General features: G+C 41.0%; 2 pseudogenes; one reads left to right on the plus strand and one right to left on the minus strand.

The window, feature by feature from the left end:
• Positions 1 to 841: 841 nt before the first annotated feature.
• Positions 842 to 2374, minus strand: LOC100403856 (Y-box-binding protein 1-like; annotated as a pseudogene).
• Positions 2375 to 8517: 6143 nt separating this feature from the next.
• LOC100404222 (protein zyg-11 homolog A pseudogene) lies at positions 8518 to 17976 on the plus strand (annotated as a pseudogene).
• The last annotated feature ends 8515 nt before the right edge of the window (positions 17977 to 26491 follow it).

Raw genomic sequence — 26491 nt, forward strand, 5'->3', positions numbered from 1 at the left:
GGATCCCAACACTTGATTTTCAGTATGGCCCATGGTAGGACCTCACTAGGCATTTGCCAAGTGATTGATTTGGAGGTTAAAAAAAATTCCCTTCCATTCTGCTTGAAAGCCACATCATTGTTATGGGACCCAGGTTTGGAGTTGTGAGTATTGGAACTCAATTGAAATGTGTTCTAGCTCTTTGAATGTATTTCATTCCACATTATGGATACAAAAGAATGCCTGAGTTTTCCTCTTTCCTCTTCATTTCTGCTGTTAATTTTTACTTTCCACATGAGATGAATCTAATATCTAAGAATTTTAGAAAGGATTTTGGTGGGAGTGAAAGATGAATGCCCAAATGTTCCGATCTTAGCACTGTAAGTCCAGGAAATCCCTCAGTCCTGGGCTTTCTGTCAGTACACTGTCAGTCACTCTCGAAAGACTAATGGAAGCTGGCTGGCAGATACACTAACTACAAGACGGAGATTTTTTTGGATCCCTTTTAAAGTTTGATTTGATAGATTCTGTATGGTTCTGGTCAGTTCCATTGAATTTGCTACTTCAGTAAGTATGGAACAGATTAGATTTTCATTCTGGTTTTGTTCAGATTTCTATTCTCTGTACAAAATAATCCCATTGGCTCTTTATTATTATTTAAGACCTTTATTAACAGGTGCTTGCAGTTCGTTGACTTTTTTGGAAAACTTAAGTTGTAAACTTTTATTACAAATTAAAAATGAAGTTCTTAAAAATCTCAGCTTGATCAGGTATGAGACAATCTAAAAACCTTTAAAGAAATACTGAGAAAAAGCAGGCTTTTGGCAAGCACTTAAGGTCTTCAGCGCCAATCTGTTGTTCATTTCTTATGCTGGAATTTCATTTCTTCTTTTTGGATGACTGAACCAGATAGATGATGGTAGAGATGGTCAGCCGACATTTACTCATCCCCACCCTGCTCAGCCTCCGGAGGGGACGAATTCTCAGCTGGTGGATCAGCTGCTTTTGTCTCTTTGCCATCTTGCGGTTTAAGGTTTTCTGGGCGTCTGCGTTGCTAATTGAAGTTGCGGTGGTACCAACGTTGAGGTGGCTGCTGACCTTGGGTCTCATCTCCTTGATTTTCTTTATCCTCTTCATTGGCATCCTCTCTAGGCTGCCTTTGGTGAGGAGGGCCCCTGTGGAATCGTGCTCTATATCCCTGTTGCATATTCTGCCGCACTGGTCTATATCCCTGATGCATATTCTGCCGCACTGGTCTATATCCCTGATGCATATTCTGCCGCACTGGTCTATATCCCTGATGCATATTCTGCTGCACTGGTCTACCTTGTTCTCCTGCACCCTGGTTGTCAGCACCCTCCGTCACTTCTCCCTGCACAGGAGGGTTGGAATACTGTGGCTGACGCCCATTGGGTCTCCACTAGCAGTTAGGTGGGAAGCTTCACCTGCGGTAGGGCTGGTGTTGTTGGCCCTGGCCTTGGGGAGCACTCTTTGATTCCTCGTTCTTGTTCCCACTCTCACTATTCCGATAATTTTGCTGGTAATTGCGTAGAGGACCCCTATGATATGGATGGCATCTAGAATGGTTAAGGTCGGCTGCATATTTACTGCCTTGAACCACCAGGACCTGTCATATTTGCAGCTTCTGCGCTCTTTCCTCCCTCCATCTCCTACACTGCTAAGGTAATTCCTGAGGTGGTTCTTCTTCTTCTTCTTCTTCTTCTTCTTCTTCTTCTTCTTCTTTTCTTCTTCTTCTTCTTCTTCTCTTCTTCTTCTTCTTCTTCCTCTTCCTCTTCCTCTTCCTCTTCTTCTTCTTTCTTCTTCTTCTTCTTCTTTGACGGAGTTTTACTCTTGTTGCCCAGGCTGGAGTGCAAGGTTGTGATCTCAGCTCACCGCAACCTCCGCCTCCTGGGTTCAAACAATTCTTCTGCCTCAGTCTCCTAAGTAGCTGGGATTACTGGCATGTGCCACCATGCCTGGTTAATTTTTGTGTTTTCAGTAGAGATGGGGTTTCACCATGTTGGCCGGGCTGGTCTTGAACTTCTGATCTCATGATCCGCCCACTTCGGCCTCCCAAAGTGCTGTGATTACAGGCGTGAGCCACCGCGCCCGCTGGTGAATGGCAGTCTGGTGTACAAAGACATCTTCCTTGGTGTCATTCTTGTTGATGAAACCATATCCGTTACTTACACTGAACCATTTTACTGTTCCCAAAACCTTCCTTGGGATGACTTTTTTTTCCCCCGCCGGTAGGCGCCGCCCTTGTGAGGCCGCTTGGGCCACTGCTCCCTGCGACGCTGCCCGCAGTGCCCGGCCTGGTGTCGGCGGTGCTGAGCGCGGCGGCGGAGGGCGGCTGCTGGGTCTCAGCCTGGCTGTTCATGGTTGAGGTGATGGTGACTGGGACCGGCTACAGCAGCTGCAACTCCTCCCAGGTGTGACGGTAACTAGGCCGGCGGTGGCGGTGGGGCTGCTCAGGGCTCTCTGGGGTCTGCTTTTGGCTCCCACTATAGATCGAACTCTTGGCTCTTTTAAAAAGTTCGTGTGCAGTAGTTTTGGACATGCTAAAGTGACTACAATTCAGACTGAGAAAAAATAAATGTATTAAACATGGATCATAGCTCTTTTTCTAAACCTGTTTTTGGACTGTAATTTGCTATAATAAAAAACAGAACAGACTTACTTCCTTGGTGAAATATTTGTTCAAAGACAGGTCTTTATGAGTAATCTTTGGAGGACGATGAAGCAGGTTAATTTTACTTTAAAAGCTCTGTGGAATGCCAAAGCTGGTAGGATGTGCAAAAAGATGGGCGTATGGTATTTTAAAAATCAATTTGAAAAAGAGTTGTGGCTCGTATTTCTCATCCTAGTTAATATTCCTGAGTTTGAATTTTGTGAAAGATGATTACAGAGTTATCTGAAACATGATCAGTCAGGTATTTCATATTCTGGTACATTCTTTATGATCATTCATTGGTCGGCAGACTCCACATGTCATTTCCATGGGTCCAGAAACCTCCCTGCTCTTGTCAGCTTCCACTTAAAAATTTCGGTGTAAAACACAGACCTGATCCAGTCATGTTCCTGCTTAAATATCCTTACCAGCTCTCCCACTTCTCCCAGGATAAATAAAGTCCAAAGACATTCCAGGCTTGCAAGAGCTGATTTTCAGTTGATCTGATAAGCTTATCTTCTGGCTTTTATACATCTTTTTTTTGGTTATTTGTTTTTTGTTTTTGAGACAGAATTTCTGTCACCTAGGCTGGAGTGCAATCGCATGATCTCAGTTCACTGCAGCCTCTGCCCGCCCTGGGTTCAAGTGATTCTGGTGCCTTAGCCTCCTGAGTAGCTGGGACTACTGGCACATACCACCACGCCAAGCTCATTTTTGTATTTTTAGTAGAGACAGGGTTTCACCATGTTGGCCAGGCTGGTCTTGAACTCCTGGCTTAAGTTATCTGCTTGCCTCAGCCTCCAAAGTGCTGAGATTACAGGTGTGAACCACTGCATCTGGCCACACATCCTCTTTAGAGCCCTCTACTTCCTCTTTATCTTTCTTTCTCATTTTAAAATTAAAGTGAAATTCAGTAACGTAGAATTAACCATTTTAAACAGAACAATCTATGGCATTTAGTACCTTGACAATGTTGTGCAGCTGCCACTACTGTCTAGTTGCAGAACATTTTCACCACCCCAAAAGGAAACTCTGTACCATGAAGCAGTCACTCCTCATTCTCTACTCCCTTAGCCCCTGACAACCACCAATCTGCTTTCTGTCTCTTTGGATTTGCCTATTCTGGATATTTCATATAAATGGAATAATACAATATCTGACCTTTTGTCTGGCTTCTTTCACTTAACAAAATATTTTCAAGGTTCATCCACATGGTCATATTTATCAGAACTTCATTCCTTTTTATGGCTGAGAAATATTCTGTTGTAGGGATATATCACACAACTTGTTTATCCATTCATTTGTTCATGGGCATTGAGTTGTTTCTACCTTTTGGCTATTGTGAGTGGTGTGTGCATATCCATGTACACTGATCTTCAATCCCTTTGGGTATATACCTACAAATGGAGTTGCTGTGCCACACAGTTTGCTCTTACACATTTTAAAGAACCATCAAACCATTTTCCCTCTTTTCTCTTGTGTTCCAATAATACAGTTCATTCAAGACAATTTTTGTCATAACACGATAATATGACACCTTTAATTATAACAGGCTGTATATGTATCCAAAGGTAAGGACTGTGTTATCTGTGAATCTCCAGTACCTGGCACAGGGCTTTGCAAAGAGGGTACTCAATGAATGTTTGTTGGACTGGATGGGTTACACACAGCTTTATCCTTAGGGAAGATATGGTGTCTGTAAGGCTTTGAATGTGAGAAGAGCTAAGTGGGGACACAGGTAGGTAAGGCAGAAAAGACCCTGGCAACTCTTTTGAACAAAGGGAAAGAAAAAGGTTTGGAAGAGCTAGTCCTCCTTAGACCTGGCTTCTCTTGCTGCCTTGCCATTGATGAACTTTCTATGTTTCTGGGAAGTTAAATTCTCTTCTGTCAATGAGAAGATTGAATATTTTAGTGTTATTCATTTTTTTTGTTTGCTTTAACTTGTGAAAATATTCCCTGCTCTTCCCTTCTCCTTACCCCCCAATATGAACTCACAAATGAAAGCCCAGTGTGGTTGGAGTATACATTTGAGGGAAGGGAAGAGCACGGGGCAGAGCATGGACCTGCCTCAACACCCTCCCTCTCTATAGCCCCCAAGGACCTTGGCAGCACTCCAAGACTCCAAAGTCCTGGCATTTTCTGAACCCTCATCAATAGCCTACAAAGCCTCTGTTCTAAAAAGATTAAGAAAGCATTAACAAACACAAGTACATATTATTGTGCAAAAAAGTATTTTTCCAAGTAATAGAGGGGTCCTTAAGGATTTAAATAGCAACTTAAACAAGAAAAGAACCAAAAAGTTTTAAAAAAAAATTACAGTGAGTAGTACTGTTGGCTAAAAAGGGAGTTTCTAACCCACTCCTCAACTCCTTACACTTCAGAAGAAAAGAGGTAGGGCAGATTACTTGAACAGAATTGACAAACATTTTTACTTTCCTAGCTGAACGGATTCCTGCACCATGAGAGCATTTCCTCTGAAAATGTCCTGGTCTAAACCAAAGCTGAACATGTGAGTGGGCAGGTCGAGTCTTGTCCACATACTCCGGGTTTCCTTTTTTTTCTCTCTGTCTTCCTGGCTCTCTCTCTCCTGGTGAAATGACTTGAAATTGTTACATTTACACTCTACTCTCATGTTTTTTCTTTCTAGTTCTTTGCTTCTGCATTAATATGAAAGATTAGGGCTTAGCTGAGTGCCCTAGATCACTTCCTGACACGCCAATTGTGTTGGCAAGCCTTCCTGGTCCCTCCACAATGATCACTGCTGACGCTTGACTTCCTTTGGTCCTGCTCAATTCTTTATTTCCACTGAAGCTCATTTGTAGGCAGCACTTCTGAAAATGTACTGCCTGAACTTCAAAATCTCTTCTGTTTGTTCAGGTTGAGAGACAGAAGTTATTCAGTCAGTGAGACCGAGAGGTGGTTTCCACAGATGTCTGAATGAGCCAAAACCACATTGTTCTTATCATTCACATTCCCACTCGCTGTCATAGAAGTGTAGTTTAAGCTGTGATAACCACAAACATTATTCGTATTCTACCATAAACCCTCTCATTCACTTTTTGTGAGATTTCCTGAAATTCCAGAATTTATTTTAAGGGAGTTTCTCAGCAATGGCTGCCTCTTTTTGTATTAGAGCCCTGTTGTAAACATAGGAAGGAATTTCAGTTTTAATATTCCTCTGATTTTCCTTCCTTAATGTTGGTTTGCATTTCAAAATGGGCATAAATGTAAGCGCTGCAATATTTTCATCATTTCTTTAAATGCAGTTTTTGAAAGAAACTTACAGTTTTCTGGAGGATGCCCAATGGATAATCCCTCTTGCTCCACCATGATGCTATTGGCCGACTGGAGAACTGAATGCTGTAATCCTTTACATAGCACTTAAAAAACGATTTAGAAAAGCTAAAGTCTGTTTTGTAAACCTCAGAACTTGTCTCAGAAATCTTGCCTCGATCAGCTTCCAAAGCATAATGTAACATGATTATTTTCTTTTGGGGAAACCTGTGAAACAGGTCTTGGAGCTCCATTTAATGTGTCAGAGTTTTAATTGATTCTTTGCCGTGTCTGTTCACCCCATAATAGGAGCAGTAAGCACAGGACGTGTTTTACAGGAATAGTCACCCAGAGCTTTGCTTGTTGTCACATAGCAGACAGACAATTTCACAATGAAAATAAATGTTTCATGCCCCGAGAATGTCTTCCTGATGAAGTGTTCTCTGCTGATGTTGAGAGTGCAGTCATTGCTATCTGCCAGTTAGTGCTGATGTGATTCCAGGGAAAACTTTGTTGCTGTTTCTTGCCAGTTCTAGAAAAACAGTTTGGTTGAGAAGAGGGGTACCATGAATTTCTGATTCTTGAGTTCATTTACTTTTCTCTTGTTTCTCAGACCACAAGATAGGAGTGATTCCCATGCCCTTATTATAATCTCATATAAAGTACCTTCATATATATTATCTCACTTGATCCTCATGATAACATTGTAAGGAGGGCAGGACAGGTATCATTATCCCCACTTTACAAACAAGAAAACTGAAGCTCAAAGAAATATGTAACCTACTAGAGGAACTGCAGATAATAAGTGGACAAGCGGGGACTAGAAAGCAGATGCTCTTTTTAGTAATTACCATCTTTTTTGGAGAGCAGCCAAGACTGCTCCACCAAGAGCTTGCTGCAGCAGAACCTCTGTACCCCCCTCATTCATTCATTCATTCATTCATTCATTCATTCATTCATTCATCAAACACCTGTAGTGAGTATGAATTTGGGGGCTCAAAATTCAGATCTGTAAAACAAAGTTAGCTTTATTTTCCTATAACTTTAATTAAACTCTTTCCTCCTGATGGCAGAAACTTAGTCAACTCCAGGTTTTCTCAGGCAGCTCTGGGATCCACCCCTCTTCCCTTTTCCCCCAGGTTTTTCTCTAAGTTCAGGCAATTGGGTATGTGTGTGTTTGTGAGAGAGAGATAGAGAGTAAGAGTGAGACAGACAGAGACAGATAGGGAGAAAATCTGTTAATGACTCAGAATATCCCAAATTTATTTGCCTAACATGTTTTAGATTCCTGTGAGGTGGGGGTTCACAGAGATGAGCAGCAGCATTCCTTCCTTAAAATGTTCAGTCTAGTGAAAGAGGCAGAGAAAGGAACAGAGTTTGGCCTCACAGTGGGATGTAGGCTAAGAAAGATTGCATGATCAAAACTAACGCATTGGGGCTTGACTGAAAGATGTATAAGGTAACACTTGTACCTTCCTCAAAGACCTAAGCAAAGACTGTATGATTCTACAGTTTCCCTGATACCCAAGCTATTTTGTGTTCACAGCATTGGGTAACTGGTCTGAGCTCAGATTCAAGTGGAAAGCCAAAAGAAACTTAAATAATAAAACAATTATAATTTCCTGTCTATGATCTCATTGGACCTTTTCTCTCTCTCTGTGAGAGCTAAAAGGGTTATTCCTTGTGGCCTGTATAAAACTAGCATTACTCAGTAACCTCTACTAGGAACCATTGTTTGCTGAGAAATGGCAAGCTGGCGTGCAAAATAATTCAAATTTTTACTTCTGTCTCTTAAAAAAGCCCTGAAAGAGAGTATATCCATTACCTAAACACTCTCCTCTTCTTTTATCTTTGCTTTCCTTTCTCCCTTCCTATTTGTTCTGTCTCTCATCTATCTATCCACCATCCATTCATTGTCGCCTGTCTCACACCTAGCTTCTCTCTTTCCCCACTCTAAACTTATAGCCCAAATCTTTCAAGCTAGCTTGGTTTTAAAAGACAAATACTCTCAATCCCTTCCTGTTTCAGTTTCCTCTAACATTCTCTCTCTCTCTCTCTTTTTTTTTTTTTTGACATGGAGTCTTGCTCTGTTGCCTAGGCTGGAGTGCAATGGTGTGATCTCAGCTTGCTGCAACCTCCAACTCTCAGGTTCAAGTGATTCTCCTGCCTCAGCCTCCTGAGTAGCTGGAATTACAGGTGCCTGCCATCACACCCAGCTAATTTTTGTACTTTTAGTAGAGATAGGATTTCACCATGTTGGCCACGTTGGTCTGGAACTTCTGACCTCAGGTGATCTACCTGCCTCAGCCTACCAAAGTGCTGGGATTATAGGCATGAGCCACTGCACCCAGACCCTCTAACATTCTCTTTCTCCTTTTCTTCTCCTCCTCCTTTTCCTCTTCCTGCATCCTAGTAGCCCTATGTCCTTTGCCATATAAATTGAAATATTAAAAAAATTACTTTGATTTACATAACAGACCTGGGGGGAAAAATTCTAGTGGAGACAGAACCATCCTTCATATGCTGGGATGAGGGGTAGGGTGATAGGGTGGAAGGAGAGCCCAAGGAAAACAAGACAGAACTTTTCTTGGTGGATGGAGAAGGAGAAGAGGTATGATTACAGTATTTGCAAGTGTATAGTTTTCGTCTCTCTCAAATAATTTTACAGATGGAAAAACTGAGGCCCAGAGAATAAAATAAGCTGCACAAAGTCACACAGCTGGTAAGTGACAGGACTGTGATTTAAATCTGGATTTTGATACAAAGTTCTACGTTCTTTCTTTTCATAAGTGGAATAAATTCCTGGCTTCTATATAATTCAAACAAGAGGAAAATTCACATAACTGATTTCTCCTTAACCCAAAGCAGTAAAGAATAAATCAGTTAATGAAAAAAAAAGACATGAAGCTTAACATGAGAACCATGATTTTGATTCTTGGTTTTGAGAAGGTGATGGCCACCTGCTGCCGGAAATGAGGCATGAACCAAGGGAGGCAGTGAGGTGAAGGGGACCGAGGGCATTGGGTTTTTTGTTTTGTTTTGTTTCTTTTCTTTCTTTTTTCTTTTTTTTTGAGACAGGATCTCGCTCTGTTGCTCAGGCTAGAGTGTAGTGGCGTGATCTTGGTTCACTGCAACCTCTGCCTCCCAGTTTCAAGTGATTCTCATGCCTTGGCCTCCCAAGTAGCTGAGATTACAGGCGTGCGCCACCACGCCCAGCTAATTTTTGTATTTTTAGTAGAGATGGGGTTTCACCATGTTGGCCAGGCTGGTCTTGAACTACTGACCTCTGGTGATCCACCTGCCTTGGCCTCCCAAAGTGGTGAGATTAGAGGTGTGAGCAGCTATACCAGGCCTGTTTTATCCTTTTGGATTCAGGGGGTACATGTGTAGGTTTGTTACCTGGGTATATTGTGTGATGTTGAGGTTTGAACTTCTAATGATCCAGGTAGTGAACATAATACCTGATAGGTAGGTTTTCAACCCTTCCTCCCCTCCCTTTCTCCTTTTTGGAATCCCTGTGTTTATTGTTTCTATCTTTGTGTTTGTGTGTACCCAAAGCGCATTGGGTTTTAACAGTACTGGAATCACATGGGTTCCAATAGTCTAGCGAGTTAAGTGTTCCAAGCCACAGGGAAACTTGAGAGATCTGGGTTACGGATTAAGAAAACTGTCTATACCTGTCAAACAGTGAGAATAGAAAGCCCCCAGGACTATTTTCTGATTACAAATTAATACATAGACCTTATTAAGTATTGAAATACAAAAGTGTATAGCAGAAAGTAATACCTCTAATACCCCAACACACATGCCAATGAAAGTCATAAGAAATCTTCCATATTTTTTCCTGTATTATGGGGGGTAGGTTCCAATAAGCCCATAGTAAGTTGAAAATGCAGTAAGTTGGAAATGCATTGAATACACCTAACCTACTGAGTATCATAGCTTAGCCTAGCCAAACTTAAACATGCTCAGGGCACTTCCATAGCCTATAGTTGGGCAAAATCATCTGTGATATGGTTGGATCTGTTTCCCTGCCCAAATTTAACATCGAATTGTAATCCCCAGTGTTGGACTTGGGGCCTGATAGAAAGCGATTGGATCATGGAGTGAAGTTCTCGTGAATGGTTTAGCACTATCCCCCTTGATGTTGTATACTTAGAGAGTTCTTGTGAGCTCTGTCTGTTAAAAAGTGAGTGGCACTATCCACTCTGCTCTGGCCACTCTTCCTGCTGCTCTGGCCACGTGACATGCAGGCTCCCCGTTTGACTTCCACCATGATTGTAAGTTTCCTGCTGCTTCCCCAGAAGCTGAGCAGATGCCCAGCCTGTGGAACCATGAGCCAATTAAAACTCTTTTCTTTATAAATTGCCTGATCTTAGTTATTTCTTTATACCAATGCAAAAATGGCCTAGTGCAATCTGGGAACACAGTTCATGGTTGAGGATCTGTTGTTTACCCTGGTGATTGCATGGCTGACCGGGAACTCTGGCTTGTTGCTGTTGCCTAGCCTTATGAGAAAATATTATACTGCATATTGCTAGCCTGAGAAAAGATCAAAACTGAAAATTTAAAATATGGTTTCTCCTAAATGCATATTGCTTTCACACTATTGTGAAGTTGAAAAATCTTAAGTTATTGGAAGTCAGTAACTATCTGTACTAATATGGTGGTAGAATAGTAGAATATTATTCACAATTTGTCTGATTTGAACTCTTTTAAATTTGTTAAAGTTTATTCTATGGCCTAAAATATCAACTATCTTGTTGAATGTTCCATGCGAACTGAAAAACAGTGTATACTCTTCTGTTCAACCTCTAAAAATGTTGAGGTCGGGTGCAGTAGCTCACACCTGTAATCCTTTTGGGTGGCTGAGGTGGGTGGATCACTTGAGGCCAGGAGTTTGGGAACAGCCTGGCCAACAGGGTGAAAGCCCATCTCTACAAAAAATACAAAAAATAGCTGGGCATGGTAGCGGGCATTTGTAATCCCAGCTACTCAGGAGGCTGAGGCAGGAGAATCGCTTGCACCTGGGAGGCAGAGATTACAGTGGGCTGAGATTACACCTGGCTGAGATCACACCACTGCACTCCAGCCTTAGTGACAGAGTGAGACTGTCTCCCCCCTCCCCCACCAAAAAAAAAATTATATTTTTTGAGAGTGCTCAGGCTTACTATATCCTTACCAATTTTCTGTGGTTGTCCGGTCAATTCTGAGAGGGAAATGTTGAACCTTTCCAGTAGGATTGTAGACTTATCTGTTTCTCCTTTCCATTCTGTTAGATTTTTTGCTTCATGTATTTTCAGGATCTGTTTTAAGTGCATGTACTTTTAGGATTGTGATATCTTCTTGGTTAAAGTGACCAACTGACATTTTCATTATTATGTTATGTCCCTCCTTTATACCTGGTAATATTCTGTGTTCTGATGTCTACTCTATCTGATGTTAGCATAGCCATGTTAGCTGTTTTTTTTTTTTTTTTTTTTTTTTTTTTGAGACAGGGTCTTGCTCTCTTTCCCAGGCTGGAGTGCAGTGGTGCAATAACAGCTCTCTATAGCCTTGGCTTTCGGTGCTCAAATGATTTGCATAACAGACCTGGGTAAAAATATAGTGAAGACAGAACCATTCTTTGCATGCTGGGGATGAAGGGTGGGGTGATGAGGAGGAAGAGGGGAGGAAGAAGTAAGCAGGCTCATTTTTTACTCTTTTGTAGAGACAGGGTCTCACTATGTTGCCCAGGCTGGTCTCAAACTCCTGGCCTTCAGAGATTCTCCCACCTCGGCATCCCAAAGTGCTAGGATTACAGGCATGAGCCACTGTGTCCAGCCAGTTTTGTTTTGGTTACTCTTCTGGTATATGTTTTTCTATTCTTTTCCTTTTAACCTACCTATGTCTCTATGTTTAAATTTTTAAATTTTCTGGGTACTGTGGTGTGTGCCTGTAGTCCAAGCTACTTGGAAGGCTGAGACAGGATGATCCTTTGAGCTCTGGAGCTCAAGGCTAGTCTGAGCAACATAGCAAGATTTGGTCTCTAAAACATAGATAATTTAAGTTGGTTTCTTGTAGGCAGTACTTAGTTCGTTCTTTTTAAAAAATCCAGTAGGGAAACCTCTATTTTTTTGAGAGTGAGTCTTGCTCTTGTTGCTCAGATTGGAGTGCAGTGGTGTAATCTTGGCTCACTGCAACCTCCACCTTCCAGGTTCAAGCAGTTCTCTTGTTTCAGCCTCCCTAGCAGCTGGGATTACAGGCTTGTGCCACCATGCCTGGCTAATTTTTGTATTTTTAGTAGAGATGGGGTTTCATCATGCTGGCCAGGCTGGTCTTGAACTCCTGACCTCAGGTGATCTGCCTGCCTTGATCTCTCAAAGTGCTGGGATTACAGGTGTGAGCCACTGTGCCTGACTACCTCTATTTTTTAATTGCTGTGTTTAGACCATTTACATTTAGTATAATTATTGGTATATTCAAATTTAGGTCTACTGTTTTATTACCTGTTTTTTTGTTTGTTCTTCTAGGTTTTTGCTCCTGGTTTGCCCCTTTCCTGCTTTTTTTTTTTTTTTTTTTTGATTATTTAAGTATACTTTGTATTTTATTTCAATTTATCAATTGGCTTTTTGGCTATATATATATATATTTGTATCTTATTTGTTTATTTGTTTACTTATTTAGTATTTGCTGTGGGGAGTATAGCATACATACCTAAACTTTTACAGTATATTTAGAATTAGCACTTTACTACTTTAGGTAAAATGTAAAAACCTTAAAATCATATGGTTCTCTTTACCCTTCTCCTTTTATTTTATAGGTATCATATTTATTATATCAATGTATGTCCAAACCTCCACCAGACAATGCTGTAATTTTTGCTTTCAACAGTCATACATATTTTTAAAAGATTGAGGAAAAAATAGTATTTTACATATCTGTATTTTTACCTTGTTTGTTGCTTTTCTTTAAGCCCTGACATTCCATGTTTCCATCTAGTATTATTTCCTTTAGCCTGAAGAATTTCCTTTAGCAAGTATTTTAGAGCCTATATGCTGATGACAACTTCTTTTAGATTTCTCTCATCTAAGAATGTCTTTATTTCACTTTAATTCCTTTAAGATATTTTTGAGGGGATCCCAAGATGGCTGAATAAGAGGCAGCTCCGGAAAGTAGCTCACAGTGAGAGAGACACAGAAACTGAGTGGTCTCCACAATTCCAAACGAGGTACCAGCTTCATTTTGTGGGTCCGGTTGGACAGTGGGTATAAACCAAATGGGGCAAGTTGAGGTAAGACTGGGAGGTGTGTGCAACCGACCGGAGGACTGAGGGAATCTCCCCCTCTGGGACTTCGGTTTGGATACAGTGTTCCACCCAAGCCCTCTACAACCCACAGAGTAGGAGATCTTTGCCAGGCTGAAAAGCCTCAGCGAGCTGCCTGAACAGACAGAACAGCAACTTTGGCCAAGCGCCGGGGCTGTCAGCATAGAGCCAGGTGGAAGCACTGGCTGACGCGAAAGCCAGAAAGCCAGCCAAAAAGAAGGGGAACCGAAAACAGAGAAACCACCCATATGGCAGGGGTACCCCCCTCCACAAAGCCCAGCAGGCTAAAAAACTCTCACTCCAAAGTTTTACCCCCAGAACATCAGTTAGAGAGTGACCAGGAATTATTGAACTTGGCAGGGGAAGGGAAGCCGCCATTGCAGAAGCCAGCCTAATTTTCCTGAGTAAATAAAACACGCAGCAGCTCCACTGAACCCGTGGCAGCCCAGTAGCACCTCTCAGGCAGACAGTGGAAAGGCTGCCTCCCCAAGCAGCTACCTGAGATCAAAACTATATAAATCCAAGGAGATGGGAAGAAACCAGCACAAGAAGAATGAAACCATCAAAAACCAGAACTCCTCTCCCCCACCACGAGATCACAATGCCTCACCATCAAGGGAGCAAAGCTGGACGGAGAACGAATTTGACGAATTGATAGAAGCAGGCTTCAGAAGGTGGATAATAACAAACTTTTCTGAGTTAAAGGAGCATGTTCTAACTCAAGGCAAAGAAACTAAAAGCCTTGAAAAAAGGTTAGAAGAAATGCTAACTAGAATAACTAGCTTAGAGAAGAACATAAACGACTTGATGTAGCTGAAAAACACAGCACATCAAGAAGCACAACAAAACAAGAAGGCAAGAAAAGAGAACAAAGAGTGAAAAGAAATGAACAAAGCCTTCAAGAAATATGGAACTATGTGAAAAGACCTAATCTACACTTGATCAGTGTACTGCAAGGTGACAGAGGAAATGAATCCAAGCTGGAAAACACTCTTCAGGATATTATCCAGAACTTCCCCAACCTAGCAAGGCTGGCCAACATTCAAATATAGGAAATACAGAGAGCACCACAATGATACTCCTCTAGAAGAGCAACCCTAAAGCCCATAATTATCAGATTCACCAGGGTTGAAATGAAGGAAAAAATACTAAGGGCAGCCAGAGAGAAAGGTTGGGTCACCCACAAAGGGAAGCACATCAGACTCACAGCGGATCTCTCGGCAGAAACCCTACAAGCCAGAAGAGAGTGGGGGCCAATATTCAACATCCTTAAAGAAAAGAACTTTCAGCGCAGAATTTCATATCCAGCCAAACTAAGCTTCATAAGCGAGGGAGAAATAAAATCCTTTACAGACAAGCAATTGCTGAGACATTTTGTCACTACCAGACCTGCCCTATAAGAGCACCTGAAGGAAGCCCTAAACTCCAAAAGGAAAAACCAGTACCAGCCACTGCAAAAACAAACCAAATGGTAAAGACCAACAATGTAATGAAGAAATTATGCCAACTAAAGGGCAAAACAACCAGCTAGCATCAAAATGGCAGGATTGAATTAACATATAACAATATTAACCTTAAATGTAAATGGACTAAATGACTCAATCAAAAAACACAGACTGGCAAATTGGATAAAAAGCCAAGAACCATCCTTGTGATGTATTCAGGAGACCCATCTCATGTGCAAAGACACACATAGACTCAAAATAAAAGGATGGAAGTACATTTACCAAGCAAATGAAGAGAAAAAAAAAAAAAAAGTAGGGGTGGCAATCCTAGTCTCTGATAAAATAGACTTTAAACTAACAAAGATCAAAAAGGACAAAGAAGGGCATTACATAATTGTAAAAGGATCAATACAACAAGAACTAACTATTCTAAATATATACACACCCAATAGAGGAGGACCCAGATACATAAAGCAAGTTCTTAACAACCTACAAAGAGACTTAGACTCCTACACAATAATAGTGGGAAACTTTAACACTCCACTGTCCATATTAGATCAACGAGACAGAAAATCAACGAGGAAATCCAGGACTTGAACACAGATCTGGACCAAGCAAACTTAATAGACATTTACAGAACTCTCCACCCCAAATCCACAGAATATACATTCTTCTCAGCACCACATAGCACTTACTCTAAAATTGACCACATAATTGGAAGTAAATTACTGCTCAGCTAATGCAAAAGAATGGAAATCATAACAGTCTCTCAGACCACAGTGCAATCAAATTAGAACTCAGGATTAAGAAACTAACTCAGAACCACACAACTTCATGGAAACTGAACAACTGGCACTGGAAAGTCGACTGGATAAGCAATGAAATGAAGGCAGAAATAAAGATGTTCTTTGAAACTAATGAGAATGAAGACAAACGTACCAGAATCTCTGGGACACATTTAAAGCAGTGTCTAGGGGAAATTCACAGCAATAAATGCCCACATGAGGAAAAAGGAAAGGTCTAAAATTGACACCCTATCATAAAAATTGAAAGAGTTAGAGGAGCAAGATAAAAAAAACTCAAAACCTAGCAGAAGACAAGAAATAATTAAGATCAGAGCAGAACTGAAGGAGATAGAGACACAAAAAAACTCTTCAAAAAATCAACAAATCCAGGGGCTGGTTTTTTGAAAAGATCAACAAAATAGATAGACTGCTAGCCAGACTAATAAAAAAGAAAAGAGAGAAGAATCAAATAGATGCAATAAAAAACAATAAAGGGGACATTACCACAGAACAGCAAGCATTTTCCGAGGCAACCAAATGAAACTGAAGCTGGCCAATATCCAAAAAGCTAAATATCTGCACCTGCATTCATAAAAGCCTTCTGCCATCATAACCTTATTGAACTGAATGCTACTGCAGTACACGCTGACCTCCCAGTCCCAGACATCCTAAGTGGACTCTGTAGCAATAGCTGGATGCAGCAAAACCTCCAGTGTCTCCAGGGACTCAACAAGCATCTCTCAAAATTCAAGAGTACTGTTCTTTGGTCAGCTCACTGGTCTTTGCATTTTAAGTGTTTTTAATGTTTGTTTTCATACTGAAGACCTGGCTAATGTTTCTCAGTTACCAAGACTGGAAAGCTTGGGTATCTCTAGTACTCTGGTCACGGATATTTCTGCACTGCTTACCTGTAAGGATCGATTGAAGCCTCTCACAATGCACTATCTGAAATGCCTGACCATGACCAAACCACAAATTCTTGCAGTCATTAGAGAACTTAAATGTCTGCTTCACCTTGACATTTCTGATCACAAGCAACTCAAATCAGACCTAGCTTTTCATTTGCTACAGCAGAAGGATATCCTGCCCAATGTCGTGTCACTGGGTATTTCTGGGAGCAATTGCATCACTGATGCAGCTGTAGAACTGTTTATGCGACAGTGGCCTGCCATGCAATTTGTGGGACTATTGGCCACAGATGCTGGCTATTCTGACTTCTTTACTACAAAGCAAGGCTTGAGGGTTGCTGGAGGAGTCAATATGAGTCAGATTTCAGAAGCACTGAGCCGATACAGGAACAGATCATGTTTTATGAAGGAAGCCCTCTACAGGCTATTCACAGAGACATTGTCAATGAAGGTAACCATGCCTGCTATTTTAAAGCTTGTGACTGTAGGAATGAGGAATCACCGTTGGATTTGCCAGTGCAATTCACAGCTAGTGCTTGCGCTCTCAACCTAACACACCACGGCCTGGCCAAGGGGATGCCTGTTCGCCTGTTGTCAGAGGTCACCTGTCTACTTTTCAAGGCTCTGAAAAATTTCCCTTGTTACCAACAGTTACAGAAGAATTGTCTTCTCTCCTTAACCAATTCCAGGATTCTTGTGGATGTTCTGTTTGACAGGTTTGGTGCTGCCAAGTTTGTTATGAGATGGCTCTGTAAGCATGAAAACCCCAAGATGAAAACAATAGCAGCGAGTGTCACCTCTATTCTAGCTCTGCAGCTTTCACCTCAGCAAACGGCAGAGCTTGAAGAGCTTTTCATGGCAGTTAAGGAACTTCTAGCAATAGTAAAACAAAAGACTACTGAGAATTTAGATGATGTCACCCTCTTGTTTACTTCAAAAGCACTTTGGAATCTTACAGACGAGTCTCCAGCTGCCTGCAAGCACTTTATTGAAAATCAAGGATTGGAAATCTTCATCCAAGTCTTGGAGACCTTTTCAAAGTCAGCAATACAAAGCAAAGTACTTGGTCTTTTGAACAACATAGCAGAAGTCAGAGAGCCTTCTGCCAAGCTGGTGACTGAAGACGTGCTGAAGCATATCAACAATTTACTCTGTAGCAGGGAAATGGAAGTCAGCTATTTTGCTGCAGGTATCATAGCCCACCTGACATCTGACAGACAACTTTGGATATCCCATGACTTCCAGAGGCATTTTCTTCTGCAAGATCTGATCTTTCAAGACATTTTTCCTGCTCCTTATCAACTTCTCTCAACCAGAGGTTCAGCTCTGGACAGTATGGGCTATGTATCACGTCTGCAGTAAAAATCCCAGCAAATACTGCAAAATGTTAGTTGAAGAAGAAGGATTGCAGCTTTTGTGTGATATCCAGGAGCACAATAAGGCAACCTCCCAAGGACAGCAGATTGCAGCCTCCATTCTGGATGACTTCAGAATGCATTTCATGAATTACCAGCAGCCCTCACTGTGTTGAATGCCCTTCTGCACCTCAGGGACTTCAGAGATGTGCTCTCTTTCTCCATGTCAGGTATTCTGCCCTGGCAGTAGTTAAATATTGAAACCAGTTATTATTGGGAAAAAAATGATGATAGTCTGTATTTCTCTGGAAATTACTGGAGATTACTACAAACACCTCTATGCACACAAATCAGTAAATCTGGAAGAAATGGATAAATTCCTGGACACTTGCACTCTCCCAAGACTAAACCAGGAAGAAGTTGAAACCCTGAATAGACCAATAACAAGGGCTGAAGTTGAGGCAGAAATTAATAGTTTACCAACTAGAAAAAGCCCCGGTCCAGATAGGTTTACAGTTGAATTCTACCAGACGTACAAAGAGGAGCTGGTACCATTCCTTCTGAAACTATTCCAAACAATACAAAAAGAGGGAATCCTCCCCAACTCATCTTATGAGACCAACATAATCCGAATACCAAAACTGGGCAGAGGCACAACAACCAAAGAAAACTTCAGGCCAATATTCATGATAAATATCAATGTAAAAATCTTCAATAAAATACTTGCAAACAGAATGTAACAGCATATCAAAAAGCTAATTCATCATGATTAAGTAGGCTTCATCCCAGGGATGCAAGGCTGGTTCAACATACGCAAGTCTATAAATGTAATTCATCACATAAACAGAACCAAAGACAAAAACCACATGATTATCTCAATAGATGCAGAGAAGGCCTTAGACAAAATTCAACAGCCCTTTATGCTAAAAATTCTCAATAAAGTAGGTTTTGACGGAACGTATCACAAAATAATAAAAGCTCACAGCCAATATCATACTGAATGGGCAAAAACTGGAAGCATTCCCTTTGAAATCTGGCACTAGACAAGGATGCCCTCTCACACCACTCCTATTCAGTATAGTATTAGAAGTTCTAGCCAGAACAATCAGGAAGAAAAAGAAATAAAGAGTATTCAATTAGGAAAAGAGGAAGTGAAATTGTCTCTATTTGCAGACGACATGATTGCATATTTAGAAGACCCCATCCTTTCAGCCCAAAATCTCCTGAAACTGATAAGCAAATTCAGCAGTCTCAGGGTACAAAATCAATATGCAGAAATCACAAGCATTTCTATACACCAATAACAGACAAACAGAGAGCCAAATCAAAAGTGAACTCCCATTCAGAATTGCTACAAACAGAGTAAAATACCTAGGAATACAACTAACAAAATATGTAAAGGACATCTTCAAGGAGAACTATGAAGCACTGCTCAAGGAAATAAGAGAGGACACAAACAGATGGAAAAACATTCCACACTCATGGTTGGGAAGAATCAACATCATGAAAATGGCTATACTGCCCAAAGTAATTTATAGATTCAATGCTATTCCCATCAAGCTACCAATGACTTTCTTCGCAGAACTGGAAAAAACCACTTCGAACTTCATATGGAACCAAAAGAGAGCCCACATAGCCACAACAATCCAAAGCAAAAAGAACAAAGCTGAAGGCATCATGCTGGCTGACTTCAAACTGTACTACAAGGCCACAGTAATCAAAACAGCATGGTACTGGTACCAATAGAGAGACATAAACCAATGGAACAGAATGGAGGCCTCAGCAGCAACACCACACGTCTACAACTATCTGATATTTGACAAACCTGACAAAAACAAGTAATGGGGAGAGGATTCCCCATTTAATAAATGCTGTTGGGAAAACTGGCTAGCAATGTGCAGAAAGTAGAAACTGGACCCCTTCCTGACACTTTACACTAAAATTAACTCCAGATGGATTAGAGATCTACACATAAGACCCAACACCATAAAAGCCCTAGAAGAAAACCTATGCAAAACCATTCAGGACATAGGCATAGGCAAGGACCTCATGGCTAAAGCACCAAAAGCATTGGCAGCAAAAGCCAAAATAGACAAATGGGATCTAATTAAACTCCAGAGCTTCTGTACAGCAAAGAAAATAATCATTAGAGAGAACTGGCAACCAACAGAATGGGAAAATATTTTTGCAATCTACCCGTCTCACAAAGGGCTAATATCTAGAATCTGCAAAGAACTAAAACAGATTTACAAGAAAATACAAACAAACCTATTCAAAAGTAGGCAAAGGATATGAACAGACACTTTACAAAAGAAGACATCTATGAGACCAACCAACATATGAAAAAATGCTCATCATCACTGATCATTAGAGAAATGCAAATCAAAACTACATTGAGATACCATCTCACGCCAGTTAGAATGGTGATCATTAAAAAATCTGGAGACAACAGATGCTGGAGAGGATGTGGAGAAACAGGAACACTTTCACACTGTTGGTGGGAGTGCAAATTAGTGCAACCATTGTGGAAGACAGTGTGGCGATTCCTCAAGGACCTAGAAATAGAAATACTATTTGACCCAGCAATCCCATTACTGGGCAATACCCAAAGAATTATAAATTGTTCTATTTTAAGGACAGATGCACACATATGTTCATTGCAACACTGTTTACAATAGCAAAGACCTGGAACCAACCCAAATGCCCATCAATGATAGACTGGATAAAGAAAATGTGGCACATATACACCATGGAATACTACACAGCCATAAAAAACGATGAGTTTGTGTCCTTCATAGGGACATGGATGAATCTGGAAACCGTAATTCTCAGCAAACTGGCACAAGAACAGGAAACCAAACACTGAAAGTTATCACTCATAGGCGGGTATTGAACAATTAGGACATATGGACACAGGGAGGGGCACATCACATACTGTGGTCAGTTGGGGGGGCTAGGGGAGGGACAGCAGGGGTGGGGATTGTGGGGAGGGATAACGAGGGGAGAAATGGCAGATATAGGTGATGGGGGAATGAAGGCAGCAAACCACCTTGCCATGTATGTACCTATGCAACAGTCCTGTATGATCTGCACATGTACCCCAGAACCTAAAGTACAATTTAAAAAATGCAGGAGTGATCCAGCTCTCTGTGGACACTCATTAAACAGTTGTTGAGAATGAATGAAAAAAAAAAGATACCTTCACAGGAGGCCGGGCACATTGGTTCATGCCTGTAATCCTAGCACTTTGGGAAGCCAAGGTAAGAGGTTTTGGTGGTACACACATGTAGTCCAAGCTACTCATGAGGCTGAGGCAGGAGGATAGGTTGAGCCCAGAAGTTTGAGGCTGCCATGAGCTATGATTGCCACTGCACTCCAGCTGGGGTGACAGAGACTCTGTTTCGAAAAAGGAAAAAAAGAGATTTTTCACTGGATATGCAATTTTTTGGTTGACAGTTATTTTCTTTTAGTACTTTAAAGATGTTAATATAGCGATCGTGGTGAATCATGCCTGTAATCCCAGCACTTTGGAAGGCCAAAGTGAGAGGATCTCTTGAGTCCAGGAGTTATAGACCAGCCTGGGCAATATAGTGAGATATCTCTACAAAAAACTAAAAAAATTTAGCTGGTTGTGGTGGCACATGCCTGTTGTCTCAGGTACTCAGGAGGCTGAGGTGAGAGGATTGCTTGAACCCAGGATGTCAAGGCTGCAGTGAGCTGTGATTGCATCACTGTACTCCAGCCTGGGTGACAGAACAAGACCCTGTCTCAAAACAAACAAACAAACAAACAAACAAACACAAGTAAGACAATTAATTATTTACCAATTATTCCAGCTCAGGATTGCATGTGGTTGGAACTTAACCTGGCAGCTCAGGGTGCAAGGTAGAAGCCAACCCCAGATGGGGTGCCATTCCTCTGGAGGGTACACTCATACACACCCACAGTCATTCATACTGAGACGACTTAGATGTGCCAGTTAACCTGATATGCACAACTTTGGGATGTGGGAGGAAACTGGAGTACCTGGACAAAAATCCCCTGTAGATATGGAGAAAATAAATGTATAGATTCCACACAGACAGTGGTCTTACCTGGAAATCTAATTCTTTTCTTTTTAACTTTATGATAAAATGACATTAAATAAAACATTATTTGAGGATGAACTCTATTTAGAAGTTTTGTTAGGATGTGTCTGGGCATGGTTTTCTTTGAATTTCTCTTGTTTAGAATTTACTGAGTTCCTTAAATCTTATAAATCCATGTTTTTCAAGAAATTTGGGAAATTCTGGACATTATTTCTCTAAGTTTTTTTTTTTCCAATCCCTTATTTTCTTTTGAGAGTCCAATGACATAAACATTAAATCTTCTGATATTGGCTTTTTTTTTTTTTTGAGACAGGGTCTTGCTCTGTTGCCCAGGCTGAAGTGCAGTGATGTGATCATGGCTCACTGCAGCCTTGAACTCCGAGGCTCAGGTGATTCTCCCACCTCAGTCTCTTGGGTGCTGGGACTAGGCGCTTGCCACTATGCCTAGCTAATTTTTAATAATTATTTTTTGGTAGAGATCGGATTCTGCCATGCTGCCCAAACTGGTCTTGAACTCATGGTCTTGAGATCTACCTGTCTTGGCTTCCTAAAGTGTTGGGATCATAGGCATGAGCCACTATGTCCAGCCACCTTTTGTTATTGTTTCACAAGTCTCTATGGCTCTGTCCATTATTTTTCTACCTTTATTCCCTCTATTATTCAGATTAGATCATTTCTATGCAGCTGTCTTCAAGTTCACTAACTTACTTTTGTCATCTCAATTCAGCTATTGAATGCATTTAGTGAATCATCGATTTCAGATTATATATTTTTAAATTGCAGCATTTCCATTTGGTCTTTTCATGGGATTTATTTGTGTGCTGATAAGTTTTACCTTACTATTAGTTTCGAGGGTGTTCACTTTCATCTCATGGACTATGGTTACGGTAGTTGTGTTAACATCTTTGTTTGAGAATACAACATCTGGGTTAACTAAGGTTTGGTATCTTTTGTCTTTCCCTTGAGGATTAGACATGATTTTCCTTCTTTTTACTATACTGGGTAATTTTGGATTGTATTCTGGGACATTTACAAATATTAATTTATAAGACTCTGGGTCGCATTAAAATCTATAGAAAATGTTGACTTTTATGTTCCAGCAGATCCCATTAGGTTCAGATTGCAAGTTCTTCATTCCCCTCTGTGGGTGGTTGTTCTAATGTAAATTTATTTTTCAAACCTTTGCTGTGGTGTTTTGGGTCTGTCTGATTAATCACTCAAACCTCATATTAACCCCTAATTGTTTGTGCCATTTACGGGTTAATATTAAACTTAGGAGATTAAATAATAATTCGGTTCCCAAAACCTTTTCTGTGTTGCTCTGGGTCTTTCCTGTTTATGTACAGCTCAAGATTAAGCCTGGAACTTGTGCAGTCTCATACACAGAATTAGGGAATTCTAATCCCCTTTGACCCAGCTCACAGAGGACCTTTTTTTTCCCGATGCTCTTGCCAGGAAAATAGCATTTTACTCAGAGTTTTAAATCTGTTATACTCTTGCTGCTGTAACACGGCTCCATGACTGGGCCCATTTTCAAGGCAAAGAAGCAAAAGGAGAAAGAAACACAGCAACAAGGATTCTTCTCACACTTTTAGATTGTAGGGGACTCTTTCCCCAATTATCCTCGCCAGAGAAACAGTTCAGCCTGCCTGCATTGCCACCACATTTCCGTGACTAGGCATAAGAGAAAAGGAAAGAAAACTTGGGAAATATGTTTTTGTTTGGTTTACTGCTCCAAATTTGACCCCCATTCCCTATCTGTATGCTTTTATTTAGTTTTCAGGTAACTGCTTTTTATATTTTGTTCATAGTTTTTAGTTGTAACTAGAGATTAAGGAGAGATAGGTATAGTGGACTTTCTTCATTTTGTCTGGTACCTGAAGTCCTTCTAATACTTTTTATGTTTCATCTTTTTACCTTTAAATCTGTGATCCTTCTGGAATTTATTTTGGTGCAGGTAGTAATGTAGTGTTACTATTATTAATGTTATTGTTATAGGAAATATTTGGCAGAATAGTAAATCAGGAGCCTTAGAGGAAGGAACATGGGACTTGCAGTTAGAGCAGTCTGGGTTCAAGTGGCCCTACCACCTGTAAGTTCATGACCTTGACCATAACCTCTCCTAATCTCTGTTTTCTTATAGAGATAGTGGGGATAATGATAATATCTGCCTCATGGAATTGCTATATTAAGTATTAAGTGAGACAGTGCCAGTAAAATATTTTTTACTGAATCTGGCACCCAGTAGGGGCTTAATAAGTAGCAGTCATCGTGGTCATGACATGGTGATAATTATTGTTATGATGTGTAATGAGACCAAGTCACCACACTTGTGAGTTAGGCCACCACACTGAAGGCTTGGAAGATATTTCTTAGCCACAGTACATACTTCAAAGAAGCTAGAAGCTGCTCTGTATCCCAAAATGTATGTGAGGTCTGAATCAATGAGATGAATTTGAGTTTGTAGGATCAGGAAATATCACTGGGAAATGGAGGATGCTGTAGATAGCACCATTCACACCTCCCTCAGTTGATGTTAGTAGATAAGGAAAATGAAGACTCCTATATTTTCTAAGACAGTGTTTCGCAAAGTGGGATCAGAATCAACTGGTATACTTGTTAGGATGCAGATTCTTGGGTGGGCCCTATTTCTGACCTAAGCAATCATAACTGTGGGTAGAGCCTGGGGATCTGCATTTAATAGGCTTCCTAGGTAATTCTTTCATGCATCAAAATACAAGAAATACTTTTCTAGAAAGAAAAGGAAAAAAGGTGAGTGTATGGGGTAGGAGGAGGGCAAAGAAAGGAAAAAAGGAGACAAAGCAGGAGGAGAAAAAGAGGAGAGGAGGGTTATTACTGAATTAGAGTAGATCAGCATCCTAACTCTCTAGGTCTTCCTGGGCCCGCTGTTAACTACCTTAATAAAATATAACCTGGATCCCAGTTCTCCTGATTCACAGATCACTCAAAATCCATTTAGTTAACCAAAAGTTTTTGAGACTGACTGTGTGTCAGGACACTGGAGAGAGGAAGAGGAAAAAGACACATCATCTAATGTTGGAGAAGGTCACACACTCAAATGCCACAGCCAACCAGAAGTCAGTATGGCAGTGCTGTGATAGAGATATACATTGGGCACAAATGGAAGACTGAACTAGTGGCACCAAACTCAGACTGGGAGAGATCAAGAAATGGCTTCTAGGAGGAGAGGTGCCTGGGCTGACTGAGTCTTGTAATCATTCATTGGGAAGAAGGGAAAATATTAGCAGCAGAAGAGGGAAGTGGGAGGTACTCACAGGGAGAAACAGCAGGATATGTCTAGGGAGATGTTGGCTCAGTGTGAGGGGAGAGGCTATGTAGTGAGAATAGTGGTCAGTAGCCTGCATTCCCATATTAGGAGCCACATCACAAATAACCTGTAGACTGTGTCAGGGAGTTCGATCAATGAGGAATCATGGAAGAGTGAAAGCAAAGGGTAAAAATAAGCTTTTCATTGGGATTTAAATTTTTTTTTCAAAATGGAAAAATAGCTTTATTGACTTTTATTATAAGGGTAACACACTCCAATTGTGGAAATAAAAGGATAACACAGAAAGATATAAAGAAGAAGGCAAAAGTCACCTGGAATTCCAACAGCCAGAGAAAATCTGCAAAGCTAAATAAATTTCTTTATTCTTCCAGACATTTCTCTAGGTATGTGCACATCCAACCACATGCAGATACACATAACACATAAAAAATTTTTTTTTTTTTTTTTTGGAGACAGTCTCACTCTGTTGCCCAGGCTGGAGTGCAGTGGCGTAATCTCAGCTCACTACAATCTCTACCTCCTGGGTTCAAGTGATTCTCTGCTTCAGCATCCCAAGTAGTTGGACTACAGGTGCATGCCACCACACCTGGCTAATTTTTGTATTTTTTGTAGAGAGGGGATTTCGCTATGTTGACCAAGCTGGTCTCGAACGCCTAGCCTCAAGTGATGTACCTGCCTTGGCCTCTCAAAGTGCTGGGATCACAGGCATGAACCACTGTGCCTGGCCACATAACACATTTTTAAATGAAGTCGTTTCACATGTGTTGTGAAATACTGTGCCTTTCAATTATTTTTCACTTGACAATATTTAGTAAACATCTTTCTCTGTCAATAAATGTAGATTTAAACCTTAATCCTAATTTCTGCTATCTCTTTTGCTCACTTTTGACTTCCTTCTCATTCCTTCTCCAGATGTGGCCTTTCCATTTGACCTCACTCCAAGTGGTAACTTGCTGCTTTTTTTCTTTCTTTTTCTTTTTTTAAGACAGTGTTTCGCTCTTGTTACCCAGGCTGGAGTGCAATGGCGCGATCTCGGCTCACTGCAACCTCCGCCTTCTGGGTTCAGGCAATTCTCCTGCCTCAGCCTCCCAAGTGGCTGGGATTACAGGCACGTGCCACCATGCCCAGCTAATTTTTTGTATCTTTAGTAGAGATGGGGTTTCGCCATTTTGACCAGGATGGTCTTGATCTCTTGACCTTGTGATCCACCCGCCTCGGCCTCCCAAAGTGCTGGGATTACAGGCTTGAACCACCGCGCCCAGCCTGGTTTGTTTCTTTGTATCTTCTTGCTCACCACCTCTTCGGGGCCCAAGTCTCTTGCTTTGTCTCCACAGTCATAGCAATTTGGTTCTGAGTAATGTACTTCCTGTC

This window comes from Callithrix jacchus, chromosome 1 (assembly GCF_049354715.1).
Source record: "Callithrix jacchus isolate 240 chromosome 1, calJac240_pri, whole genome shotgun sequence".
NCBI classification, from domain to species: domain Eukaryota; kingdom Metazoa; phylum Chordata; class Mammalia; order Primates; family Cebidae; genus Callithrix; species Callithrix jacchus.